General features: G+C 36.6%; 1 protein-coding gene across 6 annotated transcripts in view; it reads right to left on the bottom strand.

Moving 5' to 3' along the window:
- The window catches only part of OTUD7A (OTU deubiquitinase 7A), a 146,914-nt gene that overhangs the window by 88,576 nt on the left and 41,016 nt on the right, over positions 1-17,322 (bottom strand). For 5 of the 6 annotated variants that reach the window (XM_056346789.1, XM_056346793.1, XM_056346795.1 and 2 more), the window contains exons 2-3: positions 10,090-10,208; positions 9,427-9,545 (exon numbers count right to left, since the gene is read on the bottom strand). The gene's annotated coding sequence lies outside the window, so the exon portion shown is untranslated. The remainder of the gene's footprint in view (positions 1-9,426; positions 9,546-10,089; positions 10,209-17,322) is intronic. The other variant, XM_056346791.1, reaches the window with a different exon arrangement.

Genomic DNA, 17,322 nt, shown 5'->3' with positions numbered 1-17,322 from the left:
ACAGTCTGAAAAAAATACTGAAATCTTTTTCAGCTACCTTGCTCACTCTATGTAGTAGCATAAAGATGAAACCTGGGGTTTAGTTTTTATAGCACTTTCGCTCTCCCTTCTAAGCTTGACAGCTTTCTCCTGGACATCACTAAGGTGACTATAACATCAAACAGCACAACATATACTATTTACTCTGAAGTGAAATAGTGAAGAGGAATAATTAATTTTTATACATAATTTGCAATTTGTTGCACTGCTTCAGTGAAGAAAAAATACCCTACATTCTTGCACAAGGACACTAGGCCTTTAAAAAACAAAAGCAGCATTTTGATGGGGAAAGCTAGGAATAAAGAGCACACCAGAAGCTGCACTAAATGGTAGGCAACATACCATCCTGTGACCTTCTGGATTTACAAATAGCTCCGATGTTTTTCAGAAGCAGAAGGCAGCTCTCAATGCTGCACGTGCCAATCTCTTCAGTTTTGACTAGACCCATCTATCCACCTTTAGTTAATATCACCACAAATACCAGTATGCTCTCAGGCACAGTTAGCATCTCTGAATTCACAGAATCAATAAATCAATTCCACATGTAGAAAACTTATTTGGAAAATCCTATCAGCTTTGCGGGAAATCGTTCTGTGAGCAGCAGAAAGAAGGAAGCCTGGCTTTATTTGGATTTCTGTCCTTTAATACCCTAAACTTCTGCAGCTACCAGCACATCCCAGACTTAGTCCAGAACCAGATATGCACTGGACTGTCCAGACAACTGCTGTCAAACAGTGTAGAAAACAGTATGGTTCTAGTTTCAGTCTTTCTTCCCCATCAGCCACAGACTTTCACAAATTTTGTAAGAAATCTTATTAACTTGGACAATTTAACTATTTTTCAAATAGTACCATGGTTTCAGGGGAACTGGAAAGAACAATACACAGATGGATGGGCATAAGTCTCATTAGAGAGACTGTTAGAAAAACAGGCTACAAATGCTTTCCCCCTTTCATGACGTTTGGTATCAGTTCAAGACTGCATGCCTGTCAGCTTGCTAGCATGATGTTATCCAGTGACGTCTGATTTCAGAACTTCAATTCCAGCTCAGTATAACCCTGATTTGTAGATCCTAATTGCAGAGTTGAAGGTTTACCCATTTAATCAGCCTTTCTTCTTACCAAGAGATGGAAACAACAGAGTGCAAGAATTTCAGAACCCCTACTCTAGCCAAACAAGTCAATCTGCAAATGGAGATCTGAAGTTCTCCCTGGACAGTTAACTGATGTAGACAGGCTCCACTAAGGTGCTCTAGTTGCACTTTGGAGTCTCCATTAACTATTTTGGGAGTCTGGATTCTTAATTCCAGGAATATGGTTAAAGTCACATCATATAAATACTCCCTTATATACATTGCTCAAAAATTGCAATCAACTTTTCAACGTTGGATGAATTCAGACATTACAAGAAACAGTAGTATAGTATTTAAATATCTGTATCAACAATGAAATGCTAAATATACATATATTAGTGTTTCCCTATACTGCAAGACAGGGATATGTCTTTTTTTTCTTTGCTGTGCTTTTTATCACTTTTCTTTCTTTGAAGATGCTTACTGTTGTAACTATTTATTGCAAGAGCAATTGGAGATTTTGTCTCACTGGTACAAGAACATGGCCCGGAAATTAATAGGCTTCTCAGTTTTCACTATAACACTGTTTACCAAACCAATTTAATCACTTATAATCCTTTTTCTTAATGGCTGGGCTTTTAGAAGCTGAACTTTTAGGAAGAAGAAAGCTATTTTGCATACAGCTCTGCTTAGTTCCAGTTTTCAAATAAAAGTCGTCTGCATAAATACTACAATGTGTTATCCCTTTTTCTTATTTCTAATGAGTAAGATGTACTTTGCTATCATTTTTAGAGGCACACTGGGAATCCCCCCAGCACTTGTCCTTCCTATACTGCAAAAGATTTGATACAACAAATAAAGTAACTGGATGGTCACCAACTTTGTTACTTTTACTGCAGTCATGAGTGGTTCTACCCCCAGCAACTCACAGAGTATCCCTGTTTCACAAGAAGTATTGTAGATGAGTCAGATGGCATTCAAGGATACACAAGTATCCCTTAGTATCTTTAAGGTCCTGCCATTTCCTCCTACAAAAGATGTTCTTGATAGCCAGGGGTAGTGACTAGGATGGCTTCACCAAGAGATACAGAGAGAGACAACTGGCTTCCTCTTGGGTGGCATCTCCCCTTGGTGATGCTTTAATCATCACAAGAAGCAAAAGTGTTTTCAACAAATTGTCTCATTCCATCATAGTATCAAGCAATTCAGCAGATGGTTTCAGAATCAATGAAAAAATGTATTGAAACAATTTATTTCTACTATTAAAATCTGTTAACCACAATCACTGAAAAGAGTGCAAATCTTTCTTAATTTCTGCATAAAAGGAAAGATCATTCCCTCACAAAATAAAATACCTCACCATAAAAATTTATCTAATTACTTACACAACTTTTCAACCAAGATATTTTAATAAGACATCCTTTTAATCCCTGCCTGTTCAATAAGACAAATGAAACATTTGTTACTTTATTACACCACCAGTGCACAATTCATTTTTATGATACAGCAACAATAAATAACTTAAGAACACAAATGGAACAGCCAAATCTCACAGCCTCCAGTGAAACAATATATGGAACATAATTACATGCAGTACACATTTTCAAAGAACATTGACTCAGTTCCAAATTTAGCAAAATGTGACCAGGAAATAAGTGTCTGGAACTTAACCACAGCGTGTGTTTGACCCTTTTCAATCTTGAAACCTACTATTTGCCAAATGCTATTTCAGCTTGTAAGAGTGTTAAAGATCCTCTAGTCTTCTGTAAAGAATTAACTGCTTCATGAAGAGATTTTTTTTTTTAGTATATTACTGGTCTAATTTACACTGAAACTTACTTGAGTTCCTCAAAATATTTTTTTTTTCTCTTTGAATAAAGATCCAAAGATTTTTAACATCTATGGGAAACCAACAGCGTCAGCTTTTCATGCTTGAAATATATGGAGGTAGTTCAAGAAGAAATGTGAGAGGAGATGATTAACTTGGAAAGGAGCTACTCCCCATCTTCTCTATCAACAACATACCAACAGGCTCCTCCTCCTTTTAGCTACACAAACAGTACCAACTTCCCTATCCATATGCTCTCTGCCCTTACACGCATTAATACAACTGAAAGCTCAAGTACAGATAGTTTTTGTCTAATTTTACAGAAATTCTTTTTGTCTTCACAAAAGGGGTAATTCAAAACTACATTGATTTACTTATAAGCATGAGAATCTCAGTGACATTACGCTGGGCTATAGTTTGGTTCCACAATGCTAAAAATTTATTACAGAGCCTATGCAGCATCTAGAACAGATGACATATATATTTTGAAATAGTCTGATTTTAAAGTTTTAATATATTAGAAATTTGGAGCTTCTAATCACCTTATCTAAAATAGTAGTACTTTTAAAGAGACAAAGGTATTTTCATCATGTAGCCAGTGTCCACTAGCTTAGACTGTAGACACCACATTAATATGTGCATCATATTATTAACAGTAAAAAAAGTGGACTAGAAATTCTCATAGACTTCATGCTAAATAACTTTTAAAGTAGTGTTTAAATACTACGAATACTATAAAAGTCTTTATACTGTATGAAATGTTTAAACTATATCCTTCTAATGCTCTATACTATTATTTTCATGCTACAATATATTAAGGCCTTCTTAGATTAAGATAGGTTTCTTTAGTGACAGACTCTTCCTCTAAACTGAACCAGTCAATATTATTTTTTCTTAAAAATGCATCCTGATGATTGAACTGTCCAGAACATATTATTTTTTAAAGTATACACTTAATTCTTTTCATCCAGGTCTAGAACTACCCACCTTAGAAAAACACAGTTTTACTGTGAAGAAGGAATCTTCAAGCCAAACAAATTTCCTGGAATTCCATGAGAAGCTACCTTGGATAAAATTAACTAAGACATGAAGTTTTGTTTGCATATACTGGCCTGAAAAGCTGTGTGAAGTTACTGCCTCACAAGCACAGCTTCTTTCCGTGGTAAAACACATGACTTATATGGTTCGTACAAAAGAGGATGCATCTCTTTTCTCACTATAGAATAGGGCTCAGAAGTATTTTACTCTACTTCTGGCAATTAGCAAAATTATTTTGATTTCATAACAACTAAGTGATTTAGTCTGGTTCACACTGAAAGCAAGTAACAAAACCTGTAAAAGCATATACCAGAGGTAAAGAGCATGAACTAGAATATTTGTGTTTTCTGCATTTGAAAAAGCAAAGCTATGTTTTCACTCCCTGACAACAGGTACCTCATACAGTAACAATATTGTTGTTATCATGTAACAAAATTATTAATAAAATAACCAATCTAACTAGCAATTAAATTTCAAAATGCTGGAGCATTGCCTGTCATTAAAACACGCTTCTACTTCTACCCATGTTAGGCAAAGAAGCCTGAATATCCTAATACACCAGTTAGTTTTTATTAATTGTATCTCAGTAATTGTATCTCAGTGATGATTCCCAAGATAAATTCAATACTGAAATCAAATAGACTACAATCAAATGGTACAGAGTCTTAACTTAGCCTAAAATTAACAGTAACTGCCAAATGATGGATTCAAGAGTAAGCTGCCTGTAGTGACAGGTAATTGTCCCAGTTATTTGCAATACTAAATGCCACTGCTGTATAATAAGCCAACACACTTCTGTAAAAATAGTACCACAGCAGTAGCCAAGATGATGCTTAAATAAAGTAGAATAACGTTTCTGTCTTACCCCTCTGACTACACGTTACATTAACTGCATCAGAAGATTAAAAGTGAGATTTGTTTTCGGTTGATAACCACCTCATCATTACCGGAAAGTTCTGGGACATTGCTTACATCCCAAACAAGGCAGTTTCCTAAAAACTTGTAAGCAGTAGTTTGTTACGCTTTGGGCGATGCCATCACCAGCCCTGCGGGAGGACAGCAGACATCCTACGCAGATGTGTAAAACAAACTAGAAGGATTCAGATTTCTTTGCAAAGGATGAACCCAGAGCAGGTACTGGGAGGGAGGGTGAGAGATGCTTGGGCTTATTTACAACCCAGAAAACCCCCTTGTCAAAGCAGACACTGAGTTTAGTAGGAACCAAAGCACTTACACAGCACAAGCTGCAGCTTCAAGACAGCAACACAACAGCATCTGCGACTTAAAACTTTAGCCATCTAAGCCAGGGTTTTCTTTTCCAAGTTGCGCATCAGGGAACACACAGAGAAATCAGTTCTGTGAAGCTGGTAAAAGGAGTATCCAAGACGGATCTATTCTTGCAACAAATAACTAAATAGTTAGAAGTGAATTTTGCCATCAAAAGATTTTTAGATTGGCAATGTAAAGTGGAACAAGAGAACATTTTATTTCCTCCTTTTCCTTCAGATCTGCCGGTTCCCTAGTCTACTCCAATTTCCTACTCTTCTATTCCTTGAAAAGCAAAATCTAACAAAAGAATACGGTAGAATTACATGTTTCAGATGCATAGATGAGGCCCATTAGATAGATTTGGTTTAGATTAGATACATAAGAGCTAATAGCACATAGAAGTGGTAACCAGTATTACCTGAAATGAAGGTTGGAGAAGGTAATACAACTTCTGAGAACCAAATTCAGAAATTATTTTTTTTTTTCAGTTAAATTAGGCACAGAATGTGGAAAGATTAGAGTCTAATTTGTCTTACAAAGGGACTGCTTATCTTTACCTGACCACTATCACTATGAAGAGACTGGAATTGGCTGGAGCCACTGCCCCAAATAAAATAATCACTTCTAAAACATTAAAGAAGCCACTAACATGGATTGACTTTGTCCCAGCAGAACAGAGCAATGTCATCTGTTCAGTGCTGGTGATCTGGCAAGGACACATAAAATGAGTCTGACACCCGAGTGGAAAGTCAGGGACTTGCAGATGCTGAGCACAGTGTCCAAACTCACACGGACTTTTGAAGTAACAATGGTTCCAGAGGAAATGTTCTATATGCAACACCTGGATATGGCTTTTTCTACATGATTGAACTGGATACTTACAAAATTCTCAGCAAGAACCCCAAACGTTTTACTAATGTCATTCTTAATCCTCAACAGTTTAAATAAAGAACAGTTCCTACAGAGAAGCATGGAGTTCTCAAAAAAATTGTGTATCAGCTATAGAGAGAACTGATGAGCTCAGCAATAGTTGAGGAGCCTTAAGATAGTTTGGTACATCAAGTCCCATTTCTGAAAAGGAGAGAGAGACAAAGAATCTATATTCAAGAAAAGACTAAAAAAAAACCCAGGATCTGGATACATCTCAGGCTTGAAAGTAGGAAAAAAAGATCTGAGAATTCTAACTTTGTTTCTTTGCTTGACTGACTTCCTGCACGATCCAGTCTGTTTACATGCATTTGGTATGAAGGTTTGCTTGTAAGGAAACATTTTTGTCATTTCTCTTTTTCTGAACTGTATGAAAATCTTATTACTCAGAATCTGTGTGGACAGAAAGAATACTCTTCAGTATGGAACTATTACCCATGTCTATGTTTATGTTCTTACTCCATCCCCTGAAAGTATTGAAGAACATTATTTTCTCTTGAAACTGTAATATTTGGATAATTACAGCTCAAGAAGGAAAGAAAACAGAAGATTTGACAAAAATAATTTCAGGTCCCCGGATCAATACAGCACATTCACCACACTTCACAACTGTCAGGTGTGGAAATCCAGCTCTTCCTGAATGACTGTCTATTTGCTACAGAGAGCAGTGTAGCAGAAAAACAAGACTGTCTGTGCCAAAACACAAGAGAGCACAACACTAACAGCAGAACGCACCACCAGTCCATTCAGCTGTTGTACTTAGGACAGAAAAAGGAAAGCAGTATTGGTCAAGGATACCTTTCTCATCTCTTTGAGAGAATTTCACAGCATAGATCACTTCAAGCATTTGCACTGGCTGTTGTTCTTGGATAAACAGGTTAGATCACAGTGCTCCTCTTTTTGCAATACATTTTGCTAGCACCTAGCACTCTTGTTTCAGAACTCCATAGTATGAGACAATGTTCTTTTGTGCCACTGCTTTCCTGCCATCAAAACAGAGTCCCCAGCCTTTTATTAAACACAACTGCATTTATAATTGCTTTGCAATGAATTTCAACAAATCAACACTTCTCTCATTTCAAATGAGTTACAAAAGGACTTATAAGACAAAAAGAAAATACATGTCTTTCCAGCACAACGTTCTATGAAAGAGAAGCATACCTGCAGTAGTATAGTTTGTTGTTTGATTACTTACTTTTCCTTTACCCCAGACATATTGCTGAACCAACTTCATAATAGGGATGATATAAATATTTCAAAATAATAAAACACTGAGGAATCCCCATCCTTTTTTCAAAAATATTCTATCCAATTAAAATGTGATTCAAATTCATGCAATTCCTCCCTGAAGATTGATGACAGTTAAGATGACCAAAATGTAAGCAAATCAAGAAGAAATAGTGTTGTATTTATTAACTTTGCTGATGGTTTACTGAGTTCTGTAAGAGTTTCCCTTGAAACTGCAACACCATAGCCTGATAAATATGTTCGCAAAGAACTCTGCAGGCTTTAATTTTTAATGTCTGGAATTGAGGGACTGATTATTATTTCCCAAATAAAATCCACATTTTTCTGTTATTTTTTTCCTGTTTTTTTTCCAGGCTTTGCACTACCTGCAAGTTAATGACATTTCCCCAATCATCTTATTTTCAAAATTAAAATTTGTCAGTATAATGTTTATGAAAACTCAGAACTCTGCTAATCGCTCCACCGAAGACTGTAATGCCAGTAGCAGAACAAAGTTATGGCTCAGGCTTTAAAAGCACAAACTCCAACTTAAACAGGAAAGTTTAGTAGAAAAATACACCATTTCAAAGGCAGCTAAAACCAGCACTTGCAAGAAGACAGTAAAATTTGCCACCCAGTAGTCTACCTTAAATTCTATGATCCATGATGACTGTTCAGCATTTTGCTACACAATTTTTTTATATTTAGAACGATTGGGAAATATCAAAAGTATTAAAGACAATTATTTTGAGGCAAGAGAAGATTTAATTAGATTCAGCTAGCCTACAGGTTTCTTCTGTTTGAATTTCACTTTTTTTTTTCTGATTCCTTTCTACTCAAAATACCATGAGCCTGTACTAAGTCCCCTAAGCTTTGCTAGAAGTGCTGTCTTGATATTTTTGAGCTCTGCCTCCCCCAATCATCCATGCCTTACAGTCAACTTACCTCATGATAGATGCTCACGTAATCCTGAATATAAAAAAAAAATAAGCATAAAATGATCCGGTAGAATGATTTGGGGTTTTGTATCACTGCAAGTGGTTAGGTTCATATCTCTCTATTATCCAGTAATGAAAAGGCCCTTCTGTAAAGCAAACTGAAAAACAGATGCCATGGTCTCAAGGCCATGGTTTCCCCAATGGTATGCACAGCCAAAAGGTGCTAGAAGAATATCCTGGCCATAAGTCCCTGTAGATCAAATTTAGTAAATGCAAAAATGAAGAATTTTTGTTCCATGCTCTTGTGAGTAAGCATTATAATACAGCCTTTAATTATACCCTCACTCTTGTATTTTCACTCAAGATCCCTGCTTTTAAACATTTTGCAGAATCAACAGGGCTCACTTGGTCAGCAGATTTTTCAATATTCAGTTGAACTCAACCACGCAAGTGTGGCCCCAGGAATTTGACTTACTGTAACCTTTTGGCCCTCTTGAAGGGAAGTTCAGGATGTTTTTCCTCTCCTTCCATGATCACCTGTTCAGTACATACATGTCTCAAAACAATAATGAGCTTAGTTAAGAATGTGCCTGTAAGGTGTGCAATTACTACACCATTTTAGAAATTGAGCCAAGGAAGACAGTTTAAAAAGTATTATTAGTTTGAGTCCCTGCGCTTTATTACAATTTTTGAGGATATACAGCAACTCAAAATTAAAAATCTAGCTCCTATGCACTTCATTTTCAGTGTAACATTCAAGACAGACCTTGTGGTGTCAAATCAAGGTTACAGACCACTTTTCCTCGTATTTTTCTCATGTACATGGTAGAAAGTAATTATTTTCAGCTCCCTTTAGTTTGCTGCTTTAGTTATTGAAGTCCTCTCAAGCAGTTCTGTGGACCTAATATGGCAGGGGAAGAAAAAGCAGTAGGGAAGAGCTACTCAGTCCAGCACTGCTGCCAAGGAAGCAATACGTGTAACATACTTCCAGGGAACAAGAAACATTTGTGTGCAAATTTTTGTTTAAGCAATGTATTTAGCATCACTGAGAACTTCTGTAGCAGAAGCATGGACCAAATCCAACTCACCATGGTAGGTTCTACTTGCAAATTCTACTTGCAAAAACCTCCCTTCTCTCCTGCATGCCCTATCTCATTTTGGTGAAGCAAATGAAGCAGGCATCCACACCAGTAAACCCACTTTCTCCCTAGAAAAAGACAGAGAAGTCAGCAAGTAAATAGCAATTTACAGCAGCTGATAATCAGCTAAACACCACTTATTTAGCAAATATATTGATCAGTTCACTGTCCTTAGCAAGGTTATTACTACAGTGATCTTCCATTTAAGTATCACAATGGGCTGCACCTTAAGAAATATAAAATCAAAGAACTAAGCCCAAACCAGGACTTCTGCAGTGATGGATCAACTGCCGAAGCAGTTTAATGTGGCAATGACATGGATGGTTTTAGGAACTTATTTAGCATCCAGGCTTTAGGAAGCACAGATAAAGATTAACTTAATGAGTAACACGGCATCACCCATCAGCTCTGTGTTGCCACAGGCAATAGGTATGCTGTTAGCTTGCTAATAATTTTAGCTGGTTTCTTTGGTTGGGTACACTTAATTGTTGTCAACCAGAAAACAAATTACATTCTTGTTTTCTTTGCAAGACCCCTTATGCTGAGCATTTCAAAACAAATAAATGACAGATGCTAATTTGGGGGATGGAGAGGATGTTTATAGCTACTTACAGGAATGAGGTAGGTAGGCCCCTGTTTCTGTTTCTAATATGTTTACCTATTTAGGAAGGCAGGAGGCAACAGTCCAGCTGATTTGATTTCTGATTTTGAAGCTCTGCAGTATCATGTGCCTGTGAGAATGGAGAGAAGACCAGAACATGTTTTATTCCAAAACTGACATTAAAGTACTGTTCTGCATCCATTTATCATTCCCACTACACACCTTGACCCCGGAATCTTAACCTGCAGCACAATTACAAAGAAAGAATCTCTTTCTTCCAGCTTTGACCATTCCCATGATTGTTATAAGCATTTCAGTATCTCACTGTTGAGGTCACAATAGCTTTTCATCAAGAACTTCAGCCAGGACCCAATCCAATTCAGATTAAACAAAAGAAACATTCATTATGAAATAGAGAAACACAAACAAAGCTTTCTTGAGGGAATCATTGTCTGCCCACTGGCACACATTAACCTGGACATAAGGATTCTGAAAGGTAACTTGATAAACCCAAATGGTACACCTTAAGGCTGAGATGACTTTGCTATTGCAGAGCTATGTGCATCAGATGACAGCTTCTTAGAAATGCAGCCCCCTTACTGTTTGGCTCAGAGAAACGAAGGCAATATATCTCAAAATCTAGTATAGAGGGCTGGTTGTATACCAGTTTGACTGTATGTTCTACATCAATGACAGAATAGAGTAAATTATTCCAACTGATTCAATGCATATAGTCCCTTTCTGCTCATGAAACATTCATCTACAGGTTGAGATTTACTGATTCTGTTCAAAAAAAGTCATATGATTTGAAAAAAAACCAACAACAAAATATAAACACAACAACAACAACAAAGCACTGCAGACTGATCTAAAAGAATCCTCAATATTAATGAAATTAACCATGAAGCATGGACCTGAGTGGTTTAAAGAGCTATATGATCATGTTTTTCTTCCTGACTGGATATGTGAGTATGCTGCAGTTTATGTAGCTTTTTATCTGGTTTACCTGTCAAGAGAGCTAAAATGATCATACTCTTCTTTTAAAGCCTGTTCAGTGATCCTCTGCCCAAATATCAATCATTCTGACACTGACTAAAGTCTTCTTCTCTGTTAGTTTAAGAGCAATTAATCAAGGTCATCAAACATCGTGTCTTGAAAAGTTTTTACGGCTCTCATTCTCATACATGCTTTTTCCCAATTCTGTGAATGTTTTGTTCCTCCTAGTTACAACATATTACACTTTCTTCACGATATACAATTTGGTTTTTTCTTAGTGAATTCATATATATATTTAGATTTATTCGTATGTACTTGTAAAATATATTTGTTTTATAAAAAGAAAGACTAATAAAATCTCTTTTCTATTTTCCTCTTCCACACTCTCAGCTGTATTTTTCCTAGTATATGTTATTGCACAAATTTATTTCAACATAAAACACTTCACTGGTCATTTTTAAAGACATACCTGCTTTTCAGGTTCAGTTGAATTTTCACCTGGTTAACTCATGTCAGCCACTTAGAATACTGTCTAAATTCACTTTTTTTTTGAAATTCCACTGAGATGGCAAAACATCTATGGTAACCTGACCAGAAAGAACTAAATGCACTCCATGTTCATAAAGAAGATTTGGAAATGGTAGTGGTCACAAAAATAACAATTTAAAGTGTGAAAAATCAACATGCAATTCCACACAGTCAGGAACTTACATGCACATTTTTACAAATGTCTACTGAAGTCCACAGGCAAAACTGGACGAACATTTTTGACTAAAGATATCACACCTTTGATTCCGAGCAGTATAAGAAACAATCCAAAATGCCAAATTAAGATAGGTTTTATAAGAGGTTGTCCAGATACTTTTTTCACTCTGCCAAGGTCTTTATTTCAGATGCCTAGATGGAAACATTACCCCAAATTCACTTCAATTTCACTGTAGTGTTTATATTGTTATGTGCAGATTGTACAAGTACACATAGCTACGCGAAAATTGATGAATAGATGAATAATGGTGCTCAAGATCTTTGAGAGCTCGTCTGATTCCTTTCCACCAGCAACATTTCATTCACAACACACATTATAGTCACACACACAAATCATTGAGAACAAGTGGTGCGTCAGTAATGCTGTTGGTGGAAACAAAAAGAGAGTCCAAGCCTGTTGTGCTGTTCTGATGCCCTCACATCCTGCTGAATTGCTTGACACTCACAAAACTCAATTAACACTTCTAGAAACAGCACACATGGAAGAACCACTCAGAGTATCACTGTCCAAAGTGCCCATTTATTTCTCTGAAGTGCCATTAAAAACAGTTGGTTTAATTGTAGAAGTTAAAAACTAGCCAGAACAAAGTGCTCTCTAGGTAGAAAAAATGTGAAGTAAAAAAAAGTTATACTTAAGAGATTACAGTGAAAAGTCTCTTCTGGTTACTCTGCCTCCTGCTAAAACCATCCCTGGACACTTGCATGTATCCATTGGATAATAAAACAGGTTAGGAGAATGACAAGAAGTGTACTAGTCTCATCGTAACTGGGTGAAATTCATGCAACAGCACAAGCAATCGGCAAGGAAACACAAAACTTGCCTTTCAAAGCAGAGGCCATAGCAAAAGCCATAGTTATCTCTTGTGACCTACACATTTAAATGAAACTGTAATTCCCAATACAAGCAATTAATCTGACCTCAGTATTCAATTCTAGATTTAGATATTTGATGAATCTGTCAAAATGATTCATACCTAAGGAAAGAAAACCAAATGATGCTAGATTCAAACTAAAACAATCACAAGAAAGTTTTTACGGAAAGAACATCAAACATTTCCAGGAAATTCCTATGAAGGTAATTAATGCTGTCAAAACTCAATCTGTGTCTCGATTATGGCATGACTGAAGTGTGATAATCTCTCACTAACAATTAATGAATGTTTTGGTGTAGTAATACCTTCAAGGATTACACACTAATAAGTACTGTATGTTCTCACATTTGATTATGTGATGCATATTACCAATATATTGATGATATTACTGTTTAAGCTCAGACTGATAATTCTGTCTCTGAAAATAAAATACCCTGCCAGTCATGCAGAGGATTGTTACATGTGTTTTTTCATTAGTCCAAAGAAACATACACGCTGAAGATTTCTAACTTCAAAACGTAAAAAGGACCTTTGTGAACAATTTCATTTGGATGAATTCCATCATGAAAGGCTGTAATGGGACAACACAGGTATACTGGAAATGCCCATGTTGGAGGTTTCTGGCAGACCTTGGGTTTTGTCCATGGTTAGGTACTAAAGTGGTTTTTGCAAAAGCTACTGTATTTGAGCAGTGACAGAAACAGTATCACCAAGACCTTGGGAAGTTTTCTGTATGTTCCCTTTAGCTCTCAGTAGCATGTGCCACTTTAAGGCAGCAGTCTTTTTTCCAAAGTTCTAATTTAAGACATGATAAACCTCTCAGTTATGTTTGTTGCTTCTGACTTTTAGCATCTGTAGTAACAGCATGAAGTCATGGAAAACACAGTAGTTGTTTGACTGGTCAAAAGCTGAGGACACTTTTTTAAACGGAAAAATCTCTTTTTAATTAAAGGCCTTATATACAACACATACTTCTTTATCACACAAAGAAGAGACGCTTTTCCAGGCCCATGCTAGAAAGCTATGCAATCTAAACTCTCAAGTTTATGAATGATCAACACTTATCTTCTGAAATAAAATAACGAAAATCTGAATTGGACAAACAATGAATGTTATCCCCAATCTCCACATATCTGCTTTATATTCCTTCCCCACCAAAACCAGTCTGTACTGACTCAAAGATGATGCTACAACTTAGTAGCTTTAAAAGGTGGATTCTTCTTCCTTCTCAGTGGTGCTGGTTTGGGCCGTTTGGTGCCACGTGCTCCTTTTCATTTGCTGAGACACTTGTCTAATTGGTCTGTGGGCCACTGACTCAGCCAACAAAAATAATCCCTGCTACATTTTTTTGGCTGGAAGAATTTTGTGCCAGATTGAATCAACTCACAGAAGGGTCTGCAAAAAAACCACTGCGAGCACAAAGCAGGCAACATGAAGCAAGCGGGGTGAAGACTTTCTTTTCTTCGGTAGTACCAATGACCTTGCAGATTAGCTCTCCCCTTTTGCAGATGCACAGCTCCAGTGTACTGCCATTGAGCTAGTTACAGGCTGGCCCACTGCCACTGCGCAGAGGGCTGAACTAACTGCTCACAGGGCTGGCCCTTCTGACTTGGTGACAGCTGAAAAACCAGTCTTCACCTTTAAGAGTATAAAAGCAAGCTGGGCTGCAGCTTAGGCCCGAGGGCTTTAGCTGCATGTTGTACACAGCTTGTGTTTCAAAGAAATTTCCAAATACACATCTCATACCTGCACTTTTCTTCTCAGTCTCACAACTAAAAATCTGTGGAAATAGCAACAGTCTAACCTGTCCTAGAAAACTGGGGCAACAAAAGTGGATTGGAACATCCTCCTTTTCTCCAATAGCCAAGGAATATTTTACCTAGTGTAAGAAAGACTAAATTATTTGACTGTCTAGCTACAACATCATTAAAACAATCTGACTCTTCCACGCTATCAGAAGTGCATCCAGCTACTCTCAGCAAGTCTGTAAACAGGACTGAGAAATACAAGATCATAAAGCTTGCTTTATCTCCCCAGTACTGTGAACACCTACACTTTATTGTACATATCCATTTTTTTAAAATGCCATCAAATAAGTAGCTCTTTTTTTCCTAGCCACTGAAAGCTCAAAATTCTCAATTGAATTAGTTATAAGGGAGATTTTGCAAGTTAAAAATGGTATGGATCTAAATTGAACTCCAGAAATAGATCTTGACTACATAACTATCTATATATACTTGCATTAAAACCTCTTAAACAGGAATTAAAGGAACTCCAATACTGGGAAAAATACCTTGTAAAAAAGGGTTACATTTTATACTTAAGGTGCCTGGCCTGATAAACTCATATCATTTCTGCTTAAATTCACGAAGGAAACATTTTTGGGGTTAGTTTTTTAAATACAAAGTTGTCTGATTTCACCTTTTAGCTCAATAAAAATCTCCTTCTGTAGCCTTACTTTCATTAAAGGAATAAGTTTCAGGGAATAAAAATGCTGTCACATATCCACACATACAAAATCCCTAAGACATGTAATTGAAATCTTAATTATTTTTCCCTGTGTAAACCAGATATATGACTTCCAAATTACTTTCTGAAAAATGCTTTTTTTCCCCCTTTTACAGCCAGAAAATTGAAACAAAGGCCACATAAAATGATCAAGTAAAAATTATCTGAAAACTAAAATACAAATCTTATAAATAATATTGTGTGTCATGGTGTGTCATGGCTTTTTGTTACCATGGGAATTCACTTTTTTCTTACAAACTCAACAATTGTCCTGTACCCTGAATCACAAACATAAAATTCCAATTCTAAGAGTTTTTATCTCTCTCACATCACCATCAGTACTACCATAAAATAGAATATAATTTTCTTTGTGAACAATGCGAAGTCAGCAAGTGCATTGATGTAGGTTTCAAAATTATTATCATTTGGCTTAATAGATGAAAAGGTTACTTTTAAAATCAAATCTTCATTTAGTTTCTCCTGAGTTCAGAAGAATTTAAATCCATACAAACCTACCTGCATGATTAGTTTTACTGACATCATTAGACCATTCACACAAAAGCAAACACCCAGTTACTAATGTGACAGCGTGTTTCCAGGATCTTCTGGAACACACAGGAAGAAATCCTAACTTCAGTGAGGTCAGAGAAAGTTTTCCATGAACTTCACCTATAGACATCCTTTAAATACTTCGACCTCTGTTATTACACAAACAAACAAACAAAAATCTCAGGGGAAGATCAATCAACACATGTCATCTTTAAACAATGCTAACAGTAACTGACTTACCTCTGGGTACTCATTTTTTGTGGTTTGAAAACTTTCATATTAATGTGTTTCAGTTTAACATATACAAAATATATTTTATGTCTGTGCATATATATATATATATATATATATATAAAATCTGCCTACTTGTTCATTATCATTTCCCATGAGCCTCTCAGACTTTGGTACAAGACAACAGATCTTTAATTAGTGCCTGATGACTAGTTATTTTCACGAATCAGTTTCTAGTCACAACTTTTCTATCATACTCCATTACAGACATACAAAGTTACACCTTTCACTAATCTAGAAGTGTGTCCTTCATTCATTCCTAGGTGGTAGAAGATGAGTAACTTTTATTTGAAATGTATCTTCTTAATTTCTGATAATTTCTAATTAACTTACCTGCCATAAATTCCTGAAAAAAAAAGCTATTTCTAAGTTTTATACGCAAGCAATAAGCCCACAACATGAACAAAGCTACATTACGAACTTTCTCTGCAAGCTATCAGCAAAGTCCTCTACCAGTGTACAGACACTTCAGTGGTGGACTGCACTGGGAAAGCCTACTGCCAGAGAGCTGTACAAACCTTAGCAAATAAATGGAGTGCACTGCAATTGCAAACTGAGCTACCCTCTTCTAAAACAATATAAAATGCAAGTAATTCAAGTTAATCTTTCGCACTGTACACCACCCACCCAGACTGCTGACTGTGCAGGAAAAACACAGCCATAGTTTTACCTTTCAAGACTTTTTTTACACTTCATGAATTTAATAGGGACAGCTTCACCCTTACAAATAATAAAAGCAATTTCACTTTTAAAAGAATTGCTTGATTAACTATAAAACACACCTCTAGATACAAAATCTGACAAGCTCCACAGCCCACTAAGAGTAGTACCATACCATATTTCAAAGTATCTGATCAGGCATGATAGGACCTTTCTGGTCACTACTGGATGAGAAAATACATGGCAAACCTAAAGCATGCAGAACATACTGATGCCTAAAGACTCACAGCATACAGCACAGTCTCCTATTGATTTTAGTTTCATCTCAGGACACCTATTTTCCTTCTAAACCTACTTCACCAAATAAAGCCATTTTCTAGTTGCCCCTCTCCCGACACTGAAAAAAACCCCTAGACTGACTCAGAAGTTAGCGAGAGCTTCCTGTGAAGACTAGGAACCTACTACTTCTTTATACAATCACGGAAGGATTGTTTCTCCTCTATCAGCTTCTTAAGAACTGCGGACTGAGAGAGAAGAAAGGCGGCCTATGGCCTGCCTCATCGACGCTGTGTGGCTGAGCCATGGTAATTCCAGCGGGCGCAT

The sequence above is a fragment of the Falco biarmicus genome, chromosome 7 (genome assembly GCF_023638135.1).
Source record: "Falco biarmicus isolate bFalBia1 chromosome 7, bFalBia1.pri, whole genome shotgun sequence".
Taxonomy (NCBI): Eukaryota; Metazoa; Chordata; class Aves; order Falconiformes; family Falconidae; genus Falco; species Falco biarmicus.
Note: the sequence above shows the minus strand (reverse complement) of the source record. Positions and strands in the feature narration are given on the sequence as shown.